Source organism: Balaenoptera musculus, chromosome 12 (genome assembly GCF_009873245.2).
Source record: "Balaenoptera musculus isolate JJ_BM4_2016_0621 chromosome 12, mBalMus1.pri.v3, whole genome shotgun sequence".
In the NCBI taxonomy this organism is placed as follows: domain Eukaryota; kingdom Metazoa; phylum Chordata; class Mammalia; order Artiodactyla; family Balaenopteridae; genus Balaenoptera; species Balaenoptera musculus.
This window is the reverse complement of record NC_045796.1, coordinates 32,904,755-32,929,594: the sequence shown is the minus strand read 5'-3', so window position 1 is coordinate 32,929,594 and position 24,840 is coordinate 32,904,755. Positions and strand designations below refer to the sequence as shown.

Below are 24,840 nucleotides of genomic sequence, written 5' to 3'. Positions count from 1 at the left end.
AATATTGTGATGATGGTGTTGGAGCTGGGAACAAAAGCAACGTTCGCGTTAAAAACTCCCTGTGTAGTTCTGCTCAAGATGTGCCCTACGTCATTATGTGGCTGAAGGCATCCCATAAATAGTATATCCACCTTCAAAGGGCTTTTAATATGACTACAAATATTCTATATTAATATAAGTATAGTTCTGTCCATAAAATATAAACAGCTTAATCAGTCCACTGTGAAGTTTTTATGTAAAGCTTATATTTTTTTAACTGTGCCTAGCATAGTGACTTGTGTACTGTATGTATTCAGTAAATGTTTGCTGAATTAATTATATTGAATCTTCTAAACTGTCAGTAAAATATCACCCTACTATATAAAATCACATTTAAGGCAGTATTTTTATGAAAAGACCAAATTATTTCTTAGAAAAATATTTAGATAAAATTTAGACAAAATGTTAACTGTACTCTGAATATTAATAATAATTTTCAATTATAGTCAAAATTAAAAATTGAAATATTGAAAATAAAAATCTAATACCCAGCTATAATTATCTTCTTTATATGCAGTATAGGTGGAAGTCTCTGGAAAGTCCACATGTTAGATAAAGCTTTCATTAGCGTCAGTTGGTTTTATCACACTCTATTTAACACATGTGGAAATTCCTTATTTATTTTATGAGTCTCCCAATCGTTGAATCAACCTCTATTCAGAACTCTTCTGCCAACACCAGTGTAGTGGAATATAGATGATAATAGCATATAATTAGTGATGCTTGTTAAGCTCATTGTTTTCCGGGAGACCGGGTTCAAAATATACTTATTGAGTCATCAGACATTTATGGAGAGTGGGCCAAGTGCCATCCACTGTGGTCAGTTCTGGAAGTTAACAGGCTTCTCACGAGGAACTCACAGTGCAGAGAGCAATCTGGTACATACTTGGAGCAAGGGTGAGAGTTTTGAAAGATGATCTTTGGGTCTCCCTGAGTCTAAGCTTGGGGAAAGGAGATGGTAGTGAGTGAAACTGTGCATTATTTCACAGAAGCCTTCAATGTGGAATTTGGTTAGGTTTTTTTTTTTTTAAAAGACAGATTACAAAAAGAAGACAAAGATAAAAAAGGCAGCACGTGCCATCCATCTTTCGGTAACAAGGCCACCTGCGTCCCGATTCTCATTTCTACTGATATGACCTTGGGGGTTCCCCAGCTGCCAGTGACTCAGTGTTCATTTGGCAGGAAACCCAGGGACTGGCAACATCCCCCTGCTTCCCCCAACACACAACCCCATGAACCCTGCCCCCTTGGCTCACCAGCCTTGGGGTCTAGGGACCTAAGCTCCCCCTCCACGTCCTCATGGGCACCACTCCTCCAGACCTTCATATACTCCTGCAGCTTTAGATCTGCTGTCTTCTCGGTTGCTAATAGAGCATCACTTATTCATTGCTTTATTCATTCACTCGTTCAATAAATATTTTCTGAGTACCTACTAATTTAGGCACTGGATATATAACAGGAAACAAAATGAAGTTCCTCAGGAGACAGCCAATACATGTATACTTTCTTGTGACAAGTAATATGAAGAATGAAGCACAGCTCAGGGACGGAGAGCGCTGGGATGGGGGTAGTGTGGCCTAGTCACGGAAAGCCCCTGTGATCAGGTCTGATGTTTGAGCCGAGACCTGAATGAAAGGGAGGGAAGGACTCATTAGAAGGTCTGGGGGAGAGGAGAGTGCCAGGCAGAGAGCAGGAAGTGCAAAGGCCGGAGGAGGCAGCAGGAGAGGTGGGAGTTGGCTTGGAATGTTTGAATAGCAAAGAGGCCAGTGTGATTAAAACAGAGCAGGGACTTCTAGAGGGCCTTGGGGCCACGAGGGAACTTTGGACTTTACTCTGGGTAGCATAAGAGGCATCTGCCAGGATCCTAACCTACAGTGGGGGCTTTGCTGGGCCCAGTCCTCGTGGTCCTCAACTAGTCTCAGAAGGGAATATGCAGCGAGTGGAGGCCTAGGTGTTCTGCCTCATCACCTGTAGGCCCTACCTGATGGGCCTGAACTCCAGTTCAGGATTCTCAGCAGTGATGTGATCCAATGAAAGTGACACTGATAAAGACTTTGAAGCAAGAATAACCCAGAGAATTCCAAAGAAAATGTTTTACTTTGGGTGTGAGCAAAATTTTGCTGTGGATTGGAAACTGTGCATTCACCGATCAGAGTGTGAGAGCCATGAGGAGACTTTTTCATACAACAGTAAGAAATCTGAAGTCTGGAGAAGCAGTCCGCTTTTGCTAAAGTTCACTTACTAAGTATTAGATGCAGATACAGGATTAAAATCCAGGCCTTTCTCCTCCTGATCTTGGCTCTTGAAGAATGGGGTGACATACATGGGTTAAGGGAGAGAAACATTGTGAAATTTGGCCGGAGATTAGCTACCTAATAAGAACCAGGACTGTCAGGGTTAATGACTTGGAGCATGCCCAGAAGACCTCCTTAAATATCAGCATTCATTTGGTCGAGAGATGCTCATGGAGCAACTGCTGTGTTCTGCTTACTGACTGCGTGTGGTGCGGGGGGAGCAGCGAGCTGTGTTCACAGGGTGCACATGGAGCTTATGCTCTAGTAATGGGGGCAAAAAATTACGTCATAAATAATAAGTGTGGGACTTCCCTGGTGGCACAGTGGTTAAAAATCCTCCTGCCAATGCAGGGGACATGGGTTCAAGCCCTGGTCCGGGAAGATCCCACATGCCGCGGAGCAACTAAGCACGTGTGCCACAACTACTGAGCCTGTGCTCTAGAGCCCGCGAGCCACAACTACTGAGCCCGCGTGCCACAACTACTGAAGCCTGTGTGCCTTGAGCCCATGCTCCACAACAAGAGAAGCCACTGCAATTAGAAGCCCACGCACTGCCACGAAGAGTAGCCCCTGCTCGCCTCAACTAGAGAAACCCCGCACGCAGCAACGAAGACCCAACACAGCCAAAAATAAATAAATAAAATAAATTTATATTAAAAAAATGTAAGTGTGATTCGTGGCATGGAGACACACAGGTTGCTAGGAGAGAGGGTTGTGAGTCAGAGGGTCAATGAAGGCTCCCCTGAGAAATATCTTGTAAGATGGGACCAGAGACGAGAGGAGCTTGTCTGGAGAAGATGCTTGCCAGAAAGGAAAACCCAAGCAGGGAGGTTGAGGAAGGAAGGAGTTGGATTGCTTTTGAAGGACAGAACATAAGCCCTGTTATTGGTCAAAGTGAGCAGGGGAGAGACGGTGGAAGGAAAAGCTGTAAGCTGGGCCAGCCATTATGCAGTGCCCTGAGGGAGATGGTAAGGGTTTGATACTTAATCCAAAGAGCAGGCTTTGAAAAAAAGAGGAATGACATGAACTGATTTGCATTTAGGTATCATGCTAGGAGTTTCCTGGTGAAGGAGTTGCAAGAAGCAAGAATGCATAAAGGAAGAGATAACAGGGCCTTCGATCGGTGGCAGTGATGTTCGAGAGAACTGGACAAAGTAAAGACAGGTTTTGAAGGCAGAACCAGCAGACATTGGTAACTGAGAGCATGTCGGAAAATGTGGGCCAAGATCCTCCAAGATTTTAGCATGGATGGTGGTAGTATTCATACAGGTGAGGAAGACTTTTCCTAAGTTCCGTTCATGAGTTCAGTTTTGGACATGTTACATTTGAGTTGCAGGTGAGATATCCCAGGGGAAAGGGCAAGTAGGCTTTTGGACAGATGGGTGTGGAGCTCAGATGATAAATTTAGAATGGAGACATAAATTTGAGAGTCCTTAGCTTGTAGTTGGTAATAAAGTCATGGAGAGAATAGAGACCAAACAAAGAAGGTGACTTAGGAGCATGCTTTGGGGATTTCCACATTTAAGGGTGGTTAGAGAAACATACAGAGAAGTAGCAACCCTGGAGGTAGGAGAAAAGCCAAGGGTGTGATGTCATTCATGAAAAGTACGTGGTATTAGCAAGAAAGCTTTGTTTGCCTGCTCCTTACTGAGCCCTTTCTGAAGATTTAGGTTCAATTTCTTTCTCCGATTAAACTTACAAGTGCAACGGTGATGTAGTTTAACCTATAAACTTTTGGGTGAAATGGGATTAGAAATTGCTGAAAATCTTTTTTTGAATTTCATGTCGTAGTTGTTGATGCTAAATTAGAACAGAATAAATGCACGAATCATACCTTCACAAAAAAATCATGATAGAATAGCATATCTGAAGGTCATTTTCATTATCATGCTGGTTACTCATCTATTCCTACTATCAGTTCCACTGCTGCCTTCCAATTTGGTAGGTCTTTGAAATTTTTAAAGCATTTGCATATACACTTCTTATTTAAAATTTTTTTTAAAATTTTTAATTTATTTTTTAAATTTTATTTATTTTTTAAAAGATTTATTTATTATTTATTTATTTTATTTATTTTTGGCTGCATTGGGTCTTAGTTGCAGCATGCGGAAACTTCGTTGTGGCATGTAGGATCTTTCACCATAGCACGCAGGTTTCTCTCTAGTTGCGGCGTGCGGGCTTCTCTCTAGTTGTGGTGCACGGGTTTTTCTCTTCTCTGGTTGTGGCACGTAGGCTCCAGGGCGCGTGGGCTTTGTAGTTGTGGCGTGTGGGTTCCAGAGCACGTGGGCTCTGTAGTTTGCAACAAGCAGGCTCTCTAGTTGAGGTGCGTGATCTCAGTAGTTGTGGCACACGGGCTTAGTTGCCCCGCAGCATGTGGGATCTTAGTTCCCTGACCAGGGATCAAATCCACATCCCCTGTATTGTAAGGTGGATTCTTTACTACTGGACTATCAGGGAAGTCCCCATATATACTTTTTAAAAATTGAGACATAATTGATGTATAATATATTAGTTTCAGGTATACAACATAATGATTTAATATATGTATGTATTGTGAAATGCTTACCACAATAAGTCTACTTAAATTAACATCCATCAAATTAACGCATAGTTACAAATTTTTTTTCTTGTGATGAGAACTTTTGAGATCTACTCTCAGCTACTTTCAAATATACAATACAGTATTATTAACTATAGTCACCATGTTGTACATTACATTCCCCAGGACTTATTTATTTTATAACTTTATTTTAAAGCATTACTAGGTCATATGTTATCTATGTGACAGGCATTTTAAAGCTGTTTTTTCTCTTTCAGGACACTATAAGGAAAGTATATAATTTAAAAGAGAGTTGCTTGGATAGCTAGCAAAAGACTCAGAGGATTACCCTGGCTCTTATTACAATCACATTTTAGCTCATTAAAATTGAAGAGAAAAGACACCTGTTATTTGAGGTTGCCTTTAGCCTCCCCACTTGGGAGCTTAGCTTAGCCCATTCTGTGTGTGACAGTGGACCCTGAGGGAGCATCACATCCTTGTTCTTGTATTTTCCTACAGGAAAAGACACAGTGGAAAGTCACCAGTAGTACGTGAAACTAATGTGCAAAAATAAAAATCATCCTTGTGTGCGCATTGTCACATTAGAGGGGATTAACTACATTTACATTTTCTCTAATCTTCTAATGTAGTCTTTTCATTTTTTAATATTTTTCTTCATATTAAAAGATTATTTAAGATTCAGGAATAACTTTATTTATAGTATGAAGTTATCAAAGCACTTAATAGTGCTATTATGTCCATAGTACTTTCTTAAGTTATGATTGACAAGTGTATAATAAAAAAACTCTCCTGGACTTTGAGTCCTTTGGGAGTTTGCACCTTGCTGCCCAGGGTCCCCTGTGTCAATGAGAATCCTCCAGACCTCCTTTGGCACCTTTCTTTTGTTATTTGAATGCTTAGAAGGTGAGCTTACCACTGGTTTTATCCATAAGTTTTATCCACTGGCATAAGTGTCCATCAGTTACATAAGACCTTCACAGCGATGTGTCCTAAGAAGTAGTGCCAGATACTGCTGGCTATATTTGATGATCCGTCTTCTTGCTTGCTCCCAACCAAAAAACAATTTTTTTTTTTTTTCCAAATGTGTGCCTCTGTGTGAACCATTTCTGAAGATAACCTTTGAGGAGAGAAGTGGGGCCGTTTTCCGGTTCAGAGAGGACTTTTTATAACTAGTCATGGAAGTTGACTTCCCGGTGGATAACTATGTCTGGTGCAGAAGATGAATGAGAAATAACTGTCAGCCCTGGATTACTGTGCTGGGGACTCCAGTAACTTCCCTGCAAGTGCAGTTCTTTTAGAATGTCAGCCATCTTTCTGTACAACTGCAGTACATTGAGTGACGGTCCCTAAGCTGCCTTGTGCTATGTCAGGCACACGTTATAGCATGATATTATTCCTGCAGAGTGGGAGAAAGCCTTTTTTTTTTTTTTTGTCTGTCGACGTGCACATATAAAAAGCAGTCTGTGGAAAGAGGCAGAGTGCCATTTTAAAATTTAAGTGTAGGCACCAGAAAGGTTTGTATGGGTCTTATCCTTTAGCTCTATAGTTTAGCCGATGAGATTTGAGGAATTGCTAATTAAAGGTTAACTTTTGAAAGGCTGGTTCCCGGACCTGCTGGACCATCTCTGAGTGGGATCTCATCTCTTACCTGCATTTTCTCTTCCATTCATTCCAGAATCCCTATCACCTGGCTGTCTAGCTGAAGTGGCTCCCCTTCAAAGATACTTTTTAAATATAGAGTCAACTTTTGATTATCTGGGCTATTTATGATTTAAGTGAGATTTTGTTTGGAAAAAAAAGAGTCCCATTGCCAGGGATAATTTGAAAATCACTGGAGAATTCGAGCTTTACACCCTAAAAGCTATGTGATCTTGGTCAAGTTACTTAACCTCTCTGAGCCTTAGTTCGCTCTTCCTAGCGTGGGACAGCATGACTTCCTTGGAAGCATGGTTGGGTTATAAAAGGTCATGTAAGTAAAGGGTCTGGCACAGCGTGAGGCACGAAGTGGAAACAGTATGAGGCAGCAAGTCTGGGCGTCCTGTCATTCCAGAACATAGCCAGAGGAGGAGTGTTCAATGACAGTAGATAATCTAGTCCTTTTCTTGGCCTTTTTCTCCACTGGCTCCCACCACCATGCCTTTGTTTTGCGCACACAGTCTGTGGGATAAAACTGTTATCTCTGCCTGTTACCTAAGATGAAATCCTTTCTCCTGGGAGAGTTGGTTGCACTTTCCTGCACCTCTGAGATGCTTTGCTCATGCCAGCAGCTAAGCCTGATCCACAAAGAGTGACTTCTCTACCTTCTGTCTCTGTTCTAGACTGAAGTGTATAAGTAGTAAAAGTGGACCTAATGCCTCCTTCAGGACAACAAAAAGAATTGAATGGAGAGTGGAAGGGGAATTATTTTTTTCCATTGGTGGTGGTACCACCAGGAATGTTACCAACATATAGAACCACTTCAGCTTTTTGGAGACCATGGACAGGGGTCTCAAGAAAGGCAGCAGCCCCACGAGCAGTAGGGGTATGGGATGAAGAGATACAAACTAACTGCTATGCGTAACATAGATAAGCAACCAGGATATACTGTATAGCACTGGGAGTTATAGCCATTATCTTGTAATGAAACTAATTTTGAAACTAATATAATATTGTAAATCAGCTATACTTCAATAAAAAAACAAAAGAAGTACCTCCTCCCCACCCCCAGAAAGGTTCCTTCTCTGTCTTCTTGGGGCAGGGGCAAGGTAGATGCACCAAGCAGCCAAGTTTCTGCTCCTAAGTCTGCTAAGTTCCTGCTATTAAGTTTCTTCTGTGACCAGGCTCCTCTAGACACCTGCTCTGGCCCCCTAGGGACTCCATACCGGAAGCAAACCCTCTTACCTGATGAATGGTGTGAGCTCCTTATGGCCAGTTGTGGTGTTCTATTAAGTTTAAGACTCCTCTCTAATTTTTGAATTGTCAAATTCAGTTGAATTAAAACAGCAGCTCTGAGGGGTTTATGAACCCCTGTAGTAGCATCAGGTGGGATAGTGTCACCTTGGTTGACGGGCAGGTCTTATCAAGCCAAAGGTATTAACTAGTTCAGAGGAAGAGCTACCCTAGACTTAGTAGCTTTCTTCTCTTTTTTGAAAACAAGAGTCTCATTGCCAGGGATAATTTGAAAATCACTGGAGAATTTGAGCTTTACACCCTAAAAGCTATGTGATCTCGGTCAGGTTACTTAACCGCTCTGAGCCTTAGTTCACTCTCCCTAGCGTGGGACAGCATGACTTCCTTGGAAGCATGGTCGGGTTATAAAAGGTCATGTAAGTAAAGGGTCTGGCACAGTGTGAGGCACGAAGTGGAAACAGTATAAGACAGCACGTCTGGGCGTCCTGGCATTCCAGAACATAGCCAGATGGGGAGTGTTAAATAACAACAGAAAATCCAGTCCTTTTCTTGGCCTTTTTCATTTTGATGTTTTGAAACATCCATGAAGGTATCTTAATAAAACTGAAAGTTGAACACTTGAATGCCTGACAGTGACAAATAATCAGCTTCCCAAACATAGTTCATAACTCAGCTATGTATCTAGATACTACTTTCCGGTCTCTCTGAAAATACTGATCAATAAAGTATGAGCTGTCAGGCTCAAAACCCAATAAGTGTCTTCAGTTTCAATTTTTAATGTTTTAGTAAATCACATTTGGTTGGCATAGAGATAAAAATGAGTATCAGAAAGTGGTGAATACTGTCTTCATTATGAGTACAGAGGATTATCATTCTCTTTTAAAAATGTTCTGAATAATTCTGACAAATATTAAAACTTTGAGGGCCAGTGGACCCAAAGAATTTTACAGGAATAATATATTCAAATGATATGAAAAAAGAAGAAATCATTTCTTAAGTACTTTCTCAACATTGTAAGTTGTTTTTATAGTTACTTTATAAAAAGTAAATTTATTCTTTATGAATTTATTTTAGTTTATTATAAACATTTGTCATGGTACTGAAGTTTTGATAAACATACCTTTCTAAAGGCTGCAATGTGGTCTGCTACCAACGTTTTTAAATTATAGTTTTTAATTAATTAAAAAGGAAATATTGATTCTTGTGATATTTAAAACTTTCCTTTGCAATTTCTTTGCAATCTTGGGAAAGAAAAGCATGTTTTTCAGATGTATCATTGGATATTTTGGAATTTTTTTAATGAAGCTTAACATTTAAAGTGAAGATCAGATCACACTTGTTAACTTGTCAAGGGGCAGATAACGATCCCTGAAAGTTTTCTGAAGGAATTTTTTTCTCTTAGAAGCTTCACGGTGTCAGACACTTTGGGATTATTTTTGCTTTTCTTCTAATATTACAACAGTTAACATTTGGAGTACATTTATTATCTTTTCGTAAAAGGATTTATCTTTATTAGCATCTCATCCAGTGGTAGAGAGAAACACAGCAAGATTGTCAGGTTTAATACAATCTTTTGGATATAAATATGGAAGAAAGTAGTCAGAAAAAAGTCTTTATCTAGAAAGGGGATTTTCTTTGTTAACATTTTGCTCCATGCATGCATTTTGGGGGAATTATCAGTTATGAAGACCACATGATAAAACTTTTAATTTCTTATAGCCTGAAGCTACTGCAAGGTCTGATGGGGACCAGGGCTCCTTACTGGGACTCTGTGCCTGGAGGTGAGTGAGTGACAGTGTGGGATGACATCAGGGCCCTGGAGGACGTTGTCGCCTAGAAGGTGGCTTTTTACGATTATTTTTATTATCTGTTTATTCTTTCAGGGATCTAACAGAGTTCCTTTAAATTCCTAACAGTTTATTGTCAGGGATTTGGCAGGCCATTTCTTTTGTTAACCTGATTATATAAAGCAGTTGTCTTATGTTGCCAAATCAAAGCTTCTCCAGTAAATACTTTTAATGCACAATAAAGATAGGCCGCTACTCTGGTGAAACACTCACTGTAAAAAAGTTTGCAGACCATTTTGTTGAGGAGGCTCTTTAGCAGGATTGCGCCTCATTCCTCCAGGTCTTTGCTCTCCACCCAAATCCCCAAAAGAAAATGCCCTTAATTAGAAGCTCATTGTCGAAAAGAAAAATTAATCTCTCTGCACTTCTGTAATTTTAAAACTACATTATGTTCTGCTTGGAATGAAAAGAGGTCTGTAACCTTGCAACCACTGATCTTGCCTGTCATTTTCCTTTTTGAAAACCTTTTCTAAGAGTCTGAGCCTCAACTAACTCATAACGCTATGTAATCTCACATTATTATAAATAAACCATAAGAAGAATTTTCAGCTGAGTTTTTCGGGGTGACGTTTTGCCCTTTGGTCATGCTTTGAAATGCAAAATGAACAGTTGAGAATATTATCCTTCAGCTGAGAAAGAAACTCCTGTTTTTCTGAAATCATATTGATATTCTAAGGAAAATTGTTAATATATTTGCGAGCAAAGGGCTCTTACATTTACATAATCTAGAATTTTCCTGTATTCTTTATTTCACTCATGTGTATGTATCTGGGTTTATACAGCAACTGTATAGTCGTTGGGAAAAATATAAAGTATGGAAAAGTATCTCACCCTTTTAGGGCAGAAAAGAAACCATAGGTCTTTAAAAGCTACTCTAGGTCATTGGCATTGAAACACTTTTTCTCCCACCTCCCCACAGCCAAAAAAAAAAAAAAAAAAAAACACAAAAAGAAGAAGAAGAAAGAAAGAAAAAAGAAACTAGTAAAAATGTAATCTCAGCAGGTATGACCTTGGAACATTTTATAGTAAATTTGCTTTGCAAATTTTGCTTTGTTATTTTAAAACTTGTGCTCAAAAGTCAGTATTCCTTTTTCTTCCACAGCAGCAGTTGAAAGCCAGATCCTTTTATAGATTTCCCTGCAGGACTCCCAGGCACTCCCTCACTGAGAACCTATTTCTAAATCGGAAACCTTTCAGCTGTGTTGAAGGCAGTCTCACATCATGGCTCATTCATCAATAATCCTCTGATGCTATTAAAGTGAGTGGGTAGGAGAAGGCCCTTTAATTGTCAATTGAAGAGGATGTGACCTTTATGATCCATTCTAGCTCTATCATCTTGTGATAGTATGTCTTCCTTATGTGAAGTTGGTGGTGCAAGACTCTGAAATGCACGAAAAGAAAGGAGGGGTTACCTGTCTGTAACTGTCCCCCAGCCCTATTGTGTTTATCATAAAAATGTCAATCACATAACAACATTAAAGGCCTTTGGGAAAATTCCCATAATTCCTTTGTAGCAGAAAGGCTGTTTTGTTTGGGTAGGGTTTTAAAAGGATAGGTCATTGGGTGTGGTCTTATGAGTGTGGTCATGTGGACTCAACCACATGACTTTTCAAGTTTGTTTACAAATGGTTGAGCCAAGGAGACTCAAATTCTGTAGAGGGAACTCTAGACCAAAATCATGGTACAGTTTCCATACCCTTAACTGTGTTTCCCTGGAACAGTTATAGGTGAGGCTCTTTGGCTACTGGATTTGGGAATATTTAGGTTTAAACTTTTTTGTTTTAGAGATTTTCTGATATATTCATTGTTTTGTATATTTATTAGGTTTAAATTTTCTGACTAGAGTGACTCAGAGTCCTGTCCAATTGTTTTCTCTTTGGAAGTTTCAAAAATTCTGTTTGCCTTTGTGAAAGTAAGAAAGAATGCAAAGATGTGAAGGGTAGGTATTCCAGTGTCACAGAGAATTGAAAATTTACAGTTAGTTTCCACTTCTCAGGATAATTTTCCTTTCACAGGTGGACATTTTCATAATGAGTATATGGGAGTGGAAGGGAGAAAGGCAAGTTCCACCCAGGAAAGAGGAGAGTGAAATTTTAAATGTTAGTAACATCCTTATACTGTACACTAGTGGAGATCATCATGTCCACTTCAGTAATCTCCAAATGAAGAGGCCGTGAGGGAGTTGACGTTTAGGTGAGCAATAAGGCCTGATTAAGATGTTGCAAAATGTGAAAGGAACTAGGATTATTCTGGAAAAGAGAAAGTTTATATTAATAGCTTTCAAATGTAAGAATCAGATACCTCCCTCTTTAGGGAAAAAACAATTCGAAAGGAAATGTGCTTAAATTACAACATTAGGAAATCAGCTATATAGACACTTCCTAAGTTGATAACCTGCAGAATGAATGATCAAGAGAGGTATTATACCTGTCCTTAGGGAAAATGGGACCTATTTTCAAAGTATGACAATTCATTGCTTAGATAAGTTCAGTGTCTGTTGATGTTACATGTGCATTCTTGATTATGTGTGTTTTCACTCCCTAATCTAAACTCATATAGCCCTATTTTTTCTACTTCTGATAAGGTGATTGATTTAGTGAGTGGCATAATTAGATAACCATGCTTTCTCAATCTGGTCACTAGAAAAACGACTATTAATTTTTATGTATGTAAGTACATATTTGATTTTTTAAAATAATTCCAGTACTTAAAAAATATGTGCATCAATCAGTTATATAAACACTAAAATCACTAAGACTGAAAAAAAGAAGCATTTCAGTATCCTTACAGAAAGCATATTTATTGCAGTTTATGTGAATTACATCAACTTCTGCAGGTATGTGTGCTTACAAAATCATATAACTCATGGCACTCACTGAATGGTGGTAATTTTAACACTGATCATTACGTTTAAGGAGAAGACAAGAAAACTTATTAAAAAAGCAACTGCTCATCATTAATCTAATAAAGGTAAACTGAATATAAATATAAAATAAACATAATATGAAAATACTACTATATTCTAGCTTCATTATGTTTAGATAATTAGATAAGCCAATGATATTTTCATGGCCTCTCAACAAATTAGAACCTTAGGATATAATTTTAGGTTATAACTATAGATTGTTGGATTTGGGTAGACTATAGAAGACCTTCTAATATAGTCCTCTGATTTTACATATGAGAGAACAAAGATTTAGAATTGGGATCCAGTCATACTGCAAGATATTAGTGGAATATTAGTGGAAGCAGGAAGCAGATTGGGAGGGGCCTGAGGGGTCTCCTGATTCTCAGCCCAGGGCATGTTCTACTGTAGCGCACTGTCCAGAATGCCAGGTGTAGACTTTGAAAAGGGCAGTGAAGGCACATGCTGGGAATAATGATGAGCAGAGTAGATATATCAGTGCTTGTACCATTAGGGGAAGAGGGAGGTGTGAGCCTGCAGAAAAGGATTAAGGAAAGCTAGGAGCAGGAACTTTGATTCACCAAGCCAGCTCCACTGTACATGACCCCTGTGAAAGGTGGCCTTTCCAAATAGAAAGGTAAATATTACTTTAGAACTTGATCTTTCTGTGAAGGAAAATGCCTCACATTTGTTAGTATGTACTCTGTGTACCTTGCTAGGTTACTTTGTCCATACCTTCTCACTTGATTCTCACTGCACCATGTGAGGTAACAATTGTGCATCTAAGAATATTCTAGAAAAGTGAAGGAACTTGTCCTTGGTTGCTCATCGAGTAAGGGGTCTGTCTCTGGAGCTCTTGCTCCTTTGACATTATGTTGCCTCCCTCAACCCACAACTGTATCATCATCTTATAAAAAATTGAAAGTAAATGTTATATACTTGAGAGTAATATATGAGGTTAATGTGGATCCCAGGGCCCTCCACCAAAAATTTTTGAATATGATAGGAGGAAAGCAGTGATACAACTCCAGAATTTTGAGGAACCATTACTTTTAGATATAGGAGATCACAGCCAGATTTTAACACCATCAATAGATTCTGATGATTCACTGAATTTCAGATTTTCTCAGAAATTTCAAACTTTCTCAGTAAAATTTCCAGGTTAGTTGTGCTAAGTAAAGGACATATGTTCAGACTTCTGTGGGCTCATTACATGGGCCCACTTTGTCACAATAAAGCTATAAATTCTCCACCCAGTTCTTTGTTAATATGCTTCCTTAGGAAGGTTTAACCAGGTAAAAATTGCTCATATTGACAATTGAGTTACTAATAAAAGTTATTCTGCTTACAAGTACATTAAGCACACCTCAAGGACGGCCAGAAGTGTTTTGATTTCTTGGATGTTCTGGTTAACTAAAAATTACTCTGAATCGGTTTCCAAAAAACAGTATGAAAAATTAAATGCCCAGCAGCCTTCAAACTATTTTTGACTATATAATTTAATTTTTCTTTGATTATAAAATTTCAGCCCTGATAGACATGATTATAAATCATACAATTTTATTTATTTTATCTCAGTTGTTTGGATTCTGGAGAAACGAGATCTTATTATACCTCTCAGTCATCCAGTTATTTTTTTTCTTTTTCTTTTATTTTCTTTTACTTTATTTTCATTGAAGTGTAGGTAATTTATAATGTTGTGATCGTTTCAGGTGTATACAGCAAAGTGTTTCAGTTATACATATATATATTTATTCCTTTTCAGATTCTTTTCCATTACAGGTTATTACAAGATATTGAGTATGGTTCCCTGTGCTATACAGTAGGTCCTTGTTGTTTATCTATTTTATATGTAGTAGTGTGTATCTGCTAATCCTGAACTCCTAATCTATCCCTATCCCCAACCCCCCAGTCGTCTAGTTTTAACCAAGAAGCATTCTGAAGTTCTTCACTGTAGCTGAATAGCAAACTTGACTTGAGTCCCATTTTGGTGAAATGACGGGTGCCTCTTGCCATGTCGGGTGAGTGTGAGCTGCATTCTGCAGGGTGCTATCGTGCAGAGGGCAGGAGGAGAAGAGGGTGACATTGGCGTTTGGAGCAGCACCACTTTCTGTGTGGTCTGAAGTATGTCATTTGATCTCAGTGAGCCATTAATGAATTGACAAAGTGAGGCTAGTACTACCTGCTTCACTGGATTACTCTGAGTTTTAAATGATAAAGCATGTGAAAAACCTTGCTAAGTTAGCATTCTTTATACCCTTAAGAGTGTGAGCCCTGCCTTTCTTATGAATATTTCTCCTCCATATCATGGGGGGATTGCATTGCATATAGTAGGTGCTTAATAAATGCTGATAATGGATTGGGACTGTGAAAAAAATACTGCTCAGCAAGGAACACGGGTCCACGAAGATCAGATATCCACTCATTTCCTGGCAGATTCCTTCTGCTGGAATCCACTCCAATGTTGAGGTTGCTCTGATCCTCCAAGGCAGCCTTGAGTGTTTGGTCCGTCTGCCCTGGACTTTGCTCTCCTTCATTAGAGCAGGATTTCTCAACCTTCCCACTATTGGTTGTTTGGACCAGATAATCCTTTGTTGTGGAAGGTCGTCCTGTGCATTTTAGGATGTTTAGTCACATCTGCCAGGAACTTCAGCGTTAAGCGCAGACCAAGTTGAACAGTAAAAAATACCTCCTGACATTGCCTCTTGTCGTCTGGGGACAAAGCTGCCAGCAGTTGAGAATCACTGTATACAGCAGTCCTGCAGCATCGCTGGATTTGTATGTAATAATCAGCTTGCCTGTGCCTTCTCCCAACCAGACTGCCAGCCCCTAGGAAGCTGCACTGTGTCTTTCTCTGAGCCTCAGCTCCCACACAGGGCAGAGGTGCATTGAATATGGAAAGAAAAGGAAAAGACACTTAAAGAACTAATCAGTTATAGTAACTGTGTTGGTTCATTATATGAATTTTTTGTTTACTTCTGGACCAAAAGGGCAAGGACCCGCTGTAATCTCAAGTCTCTTTTCTGAAACCATTAGTGCTACCACCTTCTTCTCAATCTTCCTTTCCCCCATGCCCTGATCGTTGACAGAATTATGCAGTGTGTTCACTCAAAGCGGCATTGGATACTTGAGACTTTAGGCTTCAAGGTCCAGGCAGAGATCAAAGGCGCCTCTTTCTCTCCACCTCTTTTTTTAAACTTTATAACACTTTCTGCACCCAGGCTCCAAATACCACCTGTACCCTGAAGATTCCTAAACATGTATCTTTAGCTTAGAACCTCCCTATTAATTCCAGAATCATGTTTCCTAGCCCTACTAGAGATCTTCTCTTATATATTTCACAAACTCTGGAAACAAAACCCCAACGTGTATCCAGTTGAACTCATGATATTACTTCCTTGCCCCTTTTCAACTTTTCAGAATTCTTTATCCCAGGGACTGGTGCAGGGCTCTGGAGTCAGAATCTTCCTTTGTTCTTTGATAACTCAGTGACCTTGGGCATATTATTTCTCCTCTTGTTGCCTCATTGCCCTCCTCTGTCAAACAGATACCGATCTTCCAGGGTTATTGTGAAGATCAAATTAAGTAATGCATGTAAATCACTTAGAAAATATTGCCTGGCCTGCTTAATAAATGGTAGATGTTTTTATTGTCCAAAAACATGCCTTCACCAGGTACCTGAGAACCATCTCTTACTCCTTCGCTCACCATTTCGCTGGTCCCACCCAGCAAATCCCTACAAATCCCTTTTGTTAATCCCACCTGTCATTTCAGTTCAGTGTGGCCTATTCTTATCCATTTTAAGTGCAATGGCTGCAGTGAAGGTTTTGGTCCTTTCTTGCTTAGATTGTTACAGCAGTCCTTAAAACCAGCCTTTCTGCCTCTAGTTTCACCTTCAGCCTATCTGTTCGTTGTCTTGCTTCCTGGGTGGGGATACTCCTTAGTGTTTCTCATTGTCTTTTTAATGAAGGTCAGCCTCTCAAGCATGACGTAGATGGCCCTTGGTGACATGCTTACCTTTTAGGCTCACCATGGGTAATATCCCAACATGCTTTAGCAATCAGACCCTAACATGCCAGGTTCACTCATGCTTCCATGCCTATGCCAACTGTCCCCTCCTCCTTGTTTCTTCTGTTTTCTTTGTTAAGCTAACATCTATTCATCTTTAAGTCAAAGTTCCATTGTCTCTTCATCTTAGAAGCAGTACTTGACCACCCTTTGCTGAAATAATTTCTCCACTATGTGCCTGTGCTCTTACCATAGTAACACTCTGCATAGGTATCTTCTGGCACTTACTATGATGACTTATGTTTCTTGATTGTGTTTCCCACTAAATTGTGAAATTTTTTTTTTTTTTTTTGGCCTTGCCACACAGCTTGTGGGATCTTAGTTCCCCGACCAGGGATGGAACCTGAGCCCTCAGCAGTGAAAGCACGGAGTCCTAACCACTGGACCGCCAGGGAATTCCCTAAATTGTCAGTTTTTGACATTGCATCCATTTTGATTTCTCATTCATTTTGGTTTCTCTAGTGAGTAGCTCATTTCTTGGCACATAATAAGGTGACGACTATAAATAACTACTATTTATAGTTGAGTAAAGCTAGGATTCCATAAGATTGAGTCAGGCAGTGTAGACTTACAAAACTGCAGGAACAAAATTGAATCAGAATAAATTGACAGAAGTAACCAGCAAAATTTGGAATGAAGAAACCATGTTGGTATCTCTATTGGATAGAATCCAGTGGTCAGTAGATACAGAAGCTTAAAGCTGAGATCAAGTTAGAAGTCTTAACTGAGAAAGCTCATCTGTAATAGATAATAGCGGGAGGAATTCCAAAGGGTCTGGGTGTTAAGGCATGCTGCCTTCTTTTACTGTCGCTGAGAACGAGGGAGAAACACCAGAAGGAAAAGTGAATCAATGCTTATAATAGAGTGCTATTTAAAAGGTACACACCTAGTGTTATGGCAACAGAGATGAAGTAATTTTGCAACAAATGGAGTCATTGCCTGGGGGCCAGAAATGACCAGCTCAGACATCAAAGGCACATGTGCAGTGGGCAGATGTTTTACAGCAGTTTCAAGCCTCCAGTGCCAGTAACAGCCGTGTGTAAAGAGCCTGATCAAAGATGGTGTTCAGCGGGCCACAATGCCTTGGGATCACATGGCCCGAGCCACAAATGGTGCCAGTGTTTTGTCATTTTCTACCTAAGCGTTTTTAGACTAGTTCGCTGCTAAAAGCGGTAGTCTCAAGAGTCCTTTTTCAGGAAGATCATTTTTCAGGCCTGACATACAAAGCAGGGAAACATGGTGTACAGCTTTCTCAACATTAAGGAGATGACCAAAATATCATTTAGTGACATCACTAATTATTTTAACCCATGATTCCATCGAAGGAACCATGTTGCTTTCTGGTTGGGCAAAGGAACACATTTCTTTGTTGTTCAAATATGTGCCTTTTATAAATTACATTTGAAAAACCTCTAGTCATGTTTTATCGTTTGAAATGTCATCTCATCTTTTCAGGAAGGATTTCTCTTCCTCTTTTTGATTTGACATATGGAACAGCATATGTTGCCCTTCAATTAGAGTAATGAACAAGTTTCCACACCCGTTATTTGTGCATTGCTTTGTCACTGAGGTGAAATAGCAGTGAATCGCATCCCTGGTTGTGTTTAAGGGATTCAGTAAACTGTATTTGTGAGTCAGCTGTTAGAGTTTGACGTCAATATTCATCCATTTCTGAAAAACCTTATACCAACCCCAGGAGATTTGGATCTTGACTGCTCTGTGTGGAAAACGCCAACACCCTTCCTCTAAACCCAGCCGAGAATCTGTAAGCCTGGGACTGCTTCAAGGGGAAATGCAGAACTGATGCTCAAGAAAGACCTTTTATCAAGGCTTGATCTGATTTTGCTGTCTCACAACTGTCACACTGAAATTCCCTTCCGTTCCTGCAGAAGGGAATACTTACTTCTGCCAGCAGGTTCCTGCCAGGAGCTGGAATGCATCCCTGTAAATACTCAGAGTAGCGGGGGTGGAAGAGCTTTCTTCTCTCCCCACGCTGCTTCTGCTTCTGGCAAAGGTTTGGGTATTGGCAGGGGCGCCCCGCCTCTGCACAGTCTGCTCTTGGAGGTGGGGAATTCCTCTTACTTCCAATTACCAGTTTCTTTACACGTGGGAGGACATTTTTGGGCACAGATTAGCCTCTTCGCTTCATGTCTGGCTGACAGTGCCCTTGCTGATTTATTTTTTGGCATTTTTTATGCATTTGTTAAGATGTCAAATGGTACATACAGAGCATTGGAGTGAAGGCTGAATTTACATTCTGGAGCTTCCAGTAGGCATGGGATGTTAGAAGTTCTCTCTTTGGAATGAAAGTTACAGTACTGGGTAAATAGAGGGTAGTGGGTGTGATTTACTTGCCTTCTCGCAAAAGTCTCAAGACCCTTTAGTGAACAGTGGATCACAGAATCCTAAGCTTATAAGTGGGTCAGGATTTGAAAGTTCATGCGATCTACTGCCACGTGATCTATTGCCTTCATTGAGGCTGAGAACACTTAAGTGACTTACCTATGGCCACCCAGCTGGCCTGTGCTAGAACCTACGCCAGAATACTGGTCTTTTCTCTTTGTCTTGCATTATTTTCACTGTATCTCAATGCTTTGAAAGTAGTGAGCACTCAGTACATTTTATTAGGTGTATCGAATACCTTCATTGTTGTTTCTGCATATAGGATGAAAAAAAAAACCCTCATCCCTTTCCCCACAAAAACAATCCTGACTAGCTGCATAGCCATACTAGATGGATTGGCTATAATTGCAGCTAGATTGAGTTGCCTGGAAAAAGGGTCATTTCAGTAGTTTTCCCTTCTCCCAAGTGGTTGGAACCCTTAGTTGAAATGCCAGCCAGCTGAAACATGTCAAAATCAATCTGTAATTTTGGAGCAGTTCCAATCACCTGCCCTGGACAGTCTGTTCCATTATACTATCTGAAACATTAATAGCACATTTGTGAAGGCATACTCAGGAAAAACAGATCTCACAAATTTTTTCTTCAGAGGGAATGATTACATAAACAACTAATTTGAGTGAAAGTAGCTCAGAAAATATTTCAGATTCTGGCTGAGAATCTTAAATGCTTAATTAAGTAATTTTTACAAAGCTCTTATGAAACCTGGTATTAGGAAGTGATTTTTTAAAAACAAAAGGTTAGTAAACTATATATCTGTTCATAACAATTGCTTTTAAATTCACTGGTCAGCTGGGAAAGGTTTCGCTGGTAGTGATGTTAGAAGAGGCTCGCCACTCATTTCCTTGACTGGATTGTGTTATGTATTCAAGAAGGTTACTAGCTGGATCAAAGTCTGATTGAATTTTTTTTTTTAAAACACTGATCTTCTGACTTGTAGTTTAGTGCCCTTTACCTTAGAGCCCATGACTTTATTTTATTTTATTTATTTATTTACTTTGGCCACTCCATGCAGCATGTGGAATCTTAGTTCTCTGACCAGGGACCGAACTCACGCCCCCTGTGTTGGAAGCACGGAGTCTTAACCACTGGACTGCCAGGGAAATCCCCTGATTGAATTTAAAGCAAATGCTACATATAATGGTAGTTAAAATATAGAGACCATAATGGTGTGGTCTTTTTTGATGGTAGTTCTAAAAAGGGCAGGGATATCAATTTTGTGATGGTGCCCTTAGTGGCTAAAACTTAACACTTTAACGTCTTCATCTTCCTCCCTGGACTAAGTATGAAAATGCTAATAAGGGACATTTGGTGTTGAAATCATTTTCAAACAAAAGTATCAGACATACTTTAATTATGAACTTGTGTGCAAAATCTATACGGTTTACATTTTTAGGGGCCTTAAAAACATCAGCGAAAGCTTTAAAAAATGTTCTCCACTCTCAGACTTTATATTTATTAGTGTTTCTGACATTTATGGACATGGGGCCAGCAATTTCTTACACATAGTGGGTGTTCTGCAGATACTGGCAGGTGATAATATTAAAAGATTTTAAAAATTTAAGGAAAATCTTTTGCACGAACTTTTTATCTATGTATTTTCTAAAATTTACTTTATTGAAATATAGTTGATTTACAATGTTGTGTTAGTTTCAGGTGTACAGCAAAGTGATTCAGTTATACACATATATACATTCTTTTTCATAATGGTTTACCACAGGGTATTGAATATAGTTCCTTGTGCTATACAGTAGGACCTTGTTTGTTTATCCATTCTATATAGAGTAGTTTGCATCTACTAATCCCAAACTCCCACTCCCTCCCTCCCCCACCTCCCTTGGCAACCACAAATCTGTTCTATAGGTCTGTGAGTCTGTTTCTGTTTTGTAGATAAGTTCATTTGTGTCATATTTTAGATTCCACATATAAGTGATACCATATGGTATTTGTCTTTCTCTTTCTGACTTCACTTAGTATGATAATCTCTAGGTCCATCCATGTTGCTGCAAATGGCATTATTTCATTCTTTTTTATGGCTGAGTAGTATTCCATTGTATATATGTACCACATCTTCTTTATCCATTCATCTGTCAATGGACATTTAGGTTGTTTCCATGTCTTGGCTATTGTATTATTTATGTATTTTTGTTTGCTTATATCTTTATTGGAATTTTGAGAAAATCCTCAGACATTTTGGGCTTTGACCAGTTTTTTTTTTGAACTAAGAATATTCCAAATTGGTGAGATAAAAGTTATAAAAAAATCAAATTTCCCAAGAGGAAATGAGGGAGTTGGTTTTTGAGACTGTTGTTGTTGGTTTTGTGAAAATAATACTCAACTTTTCTCTTCAAAAACAAATTAGATAATTTAGAAAAGTATAAAGAAATAAATACAAGTCAGTGCAACCTTCATACTCCAAATCTGCAGTGGCTTAATTTCATATTATTTCTGTCACTGGCAGCCTTGCTTCTCTCCTTCTATCTCTAGGTGCAGCTGCACCAGGTAAAAACATTTGGGAAAAGCACATGGATGGAACATTCTGTCTGTATTCCTCACACTAATGGTCCCCCCCATGCTGAGAAGTATCTGACATGTGACTGCATTAGTGATCACTAATTACTACTTTGAATTCTGTTGATAAATGTAACAGAACATTCACAATAATTAATTTTTGATGACAGCAGATCACAGATTTCCTTTCCCATTGTTCAGACAGAATGCATGACCAAAGAAGATATCACTCCCATACCAAGCAAATTCTAGATATGTAGAATAATGGAGTCTTCTTTGTTATTGTTATTATTTTGATAAATGGTGTCCAGACATAGTTCTCTCTTTTTTTACCTTTGAGGAAATGTTTTCCTTCTAACTTACATTGGTGATCGCTTATATGATCACAGTGTTATTGGAAGAAGCAAATTGTATGTTTAATATTATAAAATTTTGAAAAAGAAATGTGTACTCTTTGATAGCTTGTATTTTTAAATGCAAAAGCATGAATCATTCTACGATTTTTGAGTGAATCATTCTTTTTTAAAAAATTTAATTAATTTATTTATTTATTGGCTGTGTTGGGTCTTCATTGCTGCACGCGGGCTTTCTCTAGTTGCGGCGAGCAGGGGCTACTCTTTGTTGCAGTGCGTGGGCTTCTCATTGCGGTGGCTTCTCTTGTGGCAGAGCACGGGCTCTAGGCACGTGGGCTTCAGTAGTCGTGGCTCGCGGGCATTAGAGCGCAGGCTCGGTAGTTGTGGCGCATGGGCTGAGTTGCTCCATGGCATAAGGGATCTTCCTGGACCAGGGCTCGAACCTGTGTCCCCTGCGTTGGCAGATGGATTCTCAACCACTGTGCCACCAGGGAAGCCCGAATCATTCTTATTATGGAAACTTTGAAGAATTGCTTTACTTAAATCCACTACTGCAGCAGTTTGTTTTGATTTCTTCCTACCATTCACTTTCCATTAGTTGATTTGGTGTCATGGTAGGAGAGTCATTTCAAGAAGGAGAAATTATGTGCATCACACCCTTGTGAACAGTCACTCACCTCTGACAGCTGGATTGCTCAGGGCTGCTGGAGACAATGCCTTGCACATCACTGCCCTTACACAGTTGTGGTCTCCAGCCCTGGGTGTGCTTTCAGCACTGCTCAGAGGTCCTCTTGGGAGCCTCTTGTCCTCTTCCTATGCCAGCTCATACCGCCCTCCCCAGGTTTCCTCACCCACTGCTTCCTGGTCCAGATGACAGACTTGCTTACCACCTCACTGGACCACAGCCTCTCTATGTATTGGACAGACCCATATGAAATTGCCAGTGTTTGACTGGTTTTGACTTGCAAAGTCAGCAGTTGCATCTGCCTCAAGCTAATGCGTGCTTCTTTTCATATTTTCATCCTCTGTCATTCCCTGACTTCTAATAAGGAATAGATGACCCTCTTTTCCAAGGTTCATTCATCCATCTCAGGAACCCATAAATCATTGCTCTTCTGGGATCCACCTCCAACAGTTATCCTTGTCTTTTCATAACTTCCATTTCTAACTTTCACCTTGGATCCTTTTCATTAATATATAATGTAGCCAAGTCATTTCTGTCCTTTTATTTGATTTTGAAAACTATATACAACATACCACATGTATAAAGGAGAAATATAAAATGTATGCGCAGTTTAAAGATTAACAGTATAACACACAACCTAGCTTAAAACTAGACCCTTCCCAATACATCTGAACCACTTGTGTGCTCTGATCCTCTTCCTTCTCTCCCTCAAACAATATCCTGAATTTTATATTATTTTCTCCCTTTTCTTTATTGTTTAATCACATGTGTATGTATCTCTTAAAAATCTTTTTGCATCTGAAAATGCTTAAACATATTTTAAGTACCTTCTGAATAACAATGATAGAAGCAAAATTAATTGGAAAAAATCTTACCGAATGTTTCCTTTTATCCAGGGATTCAATTCACTTTGGAATGTGACAGGTATCAAGATTGTGAAATATGACACATGTTTGGCATCAGGATTAATAACTTCTTCTCATTTGGGCCAGGATCTTACTTCAGTAGGATTGCTGTGCTTAAGAGATATATTTTGTCTGCATTAGCAAAGATTATTAAAATAATGATGTAGGTAATTCAAAACCAAAACGTTTGTTGCCTAAATTATCTCTATTCAAATAATTATCTCAATAATTTAACATCAATTACACCTTAACATGAAGATACTCTTTACATCTGTGTACACCTATGTACATGAAGATTCCTATGTACATGAAGATACTCGATTTGGCCAATCTCATAAATGCCTACGATGTTTAAAACACTGATTCGGGCTCTAAGAAACCCAGCAATGAATAGGAGAGATAGCCCTCAAGTTGCCGCCAATCTAGAGGAGAAAAAACCCAAAGTAGACAAATAATTTATATTGCAAATCAGCCTACAAATGGCATTTAAGAAACAGAAAAGGTATATAAAGGTTCATGTGCAAAGGGAGCTTGACTCTCACAAACTTTGAGACTTAATTTTCTTTTGAAGCAGATTTAAGACTACGTCTCAGACCTGATTTTTGAATTTTCTGTCCTCTATCCTTTTATTTTTATATAACAACTGTGTTGACGTATTACTTACATACCATCGGTATTCTAACACTTGTGATAAATTCAGTTCATTCATCAAACTTGTGTTGGTACTTACTATGCTCCACTACAAAGTGCAGGCATGCAAAGCTTGATAAGATGTGGTTGAGAAGTTCAGAGCAGTAAGGAGATAGATGTGAAAACCGTGGGATGGAGAGCGGGGGAAGGATTAGGAGTTTGGGATTAGCAGATTCAAACTATTATATTTAGGATGGATAAACAACAAGATCCAACTGTATAGCACAGGGAGCTATACTCAGTATCCTGTGATAAACCATAATGGAAAATAATATGAAAAAGGATACAGATATGTATAACTGAATCACTTTGCTGTACAGCAGAAGTTAAACACAACATTGTAAATCAATTATACTTCAATAAAATTTTTAAAAAAGAGACCGTATTCCTAGTACAGTATAAGTGCCCCAGTGTACACAACACTGTAGTGACCCAGTGAAGAGAGGCAGGCGGGAGCTCTGATTAGATCAGGTTGCACAGGCTTCAGGACCCAGTGGGGCTCTTAAAGGATGACTAGAAACTTACCAGAGGGACACAGAAGGCGAGTGTTCCAAGTTTTCTGCCCAGGTGACATTTTTCATGGATTTTTCTCCAACGACACCTGGGGCTGGCGAAAGTCTATGACAGACCTTTTCCTAGACGTTTTGATTAGTTCTAGCCTTGCTCTGGTCTCCACCCTGCAACCTCGGATCCC

General features: G+C 39.3%; 1 protein-coding gene across 5 annotated transcripts in view; it reads left to right on the top strand.

Moving 5' to 3' along the window:
- The window catches only part of TMEM200A (transmembrane protein 200A), a 71,699-nt gene that overhangs the window by 11,616 nt on the left and 35,243 nt on the right, over positions 1-24,840 (top strand). For 2 of the 5 annotated variants that reach the window (XM_036872083.1, XM_036872082.1), the window contains one exon: positions 3,376-3,602. The exons of 2 other annotated variants lie outside the window; for them this stretch is intronic. The gene's annotated coding sequence lies outside the window, so the exon portion shown is untranslated. Of the gene's footprint in view, positions 1-3,375; positions 3,603-9,501; positions 9,564-24,840 lie in introns of all 5 variants that reach the window. One more of the 5 variants, XM_036872084.1, reaches the window with a different exon arrangement.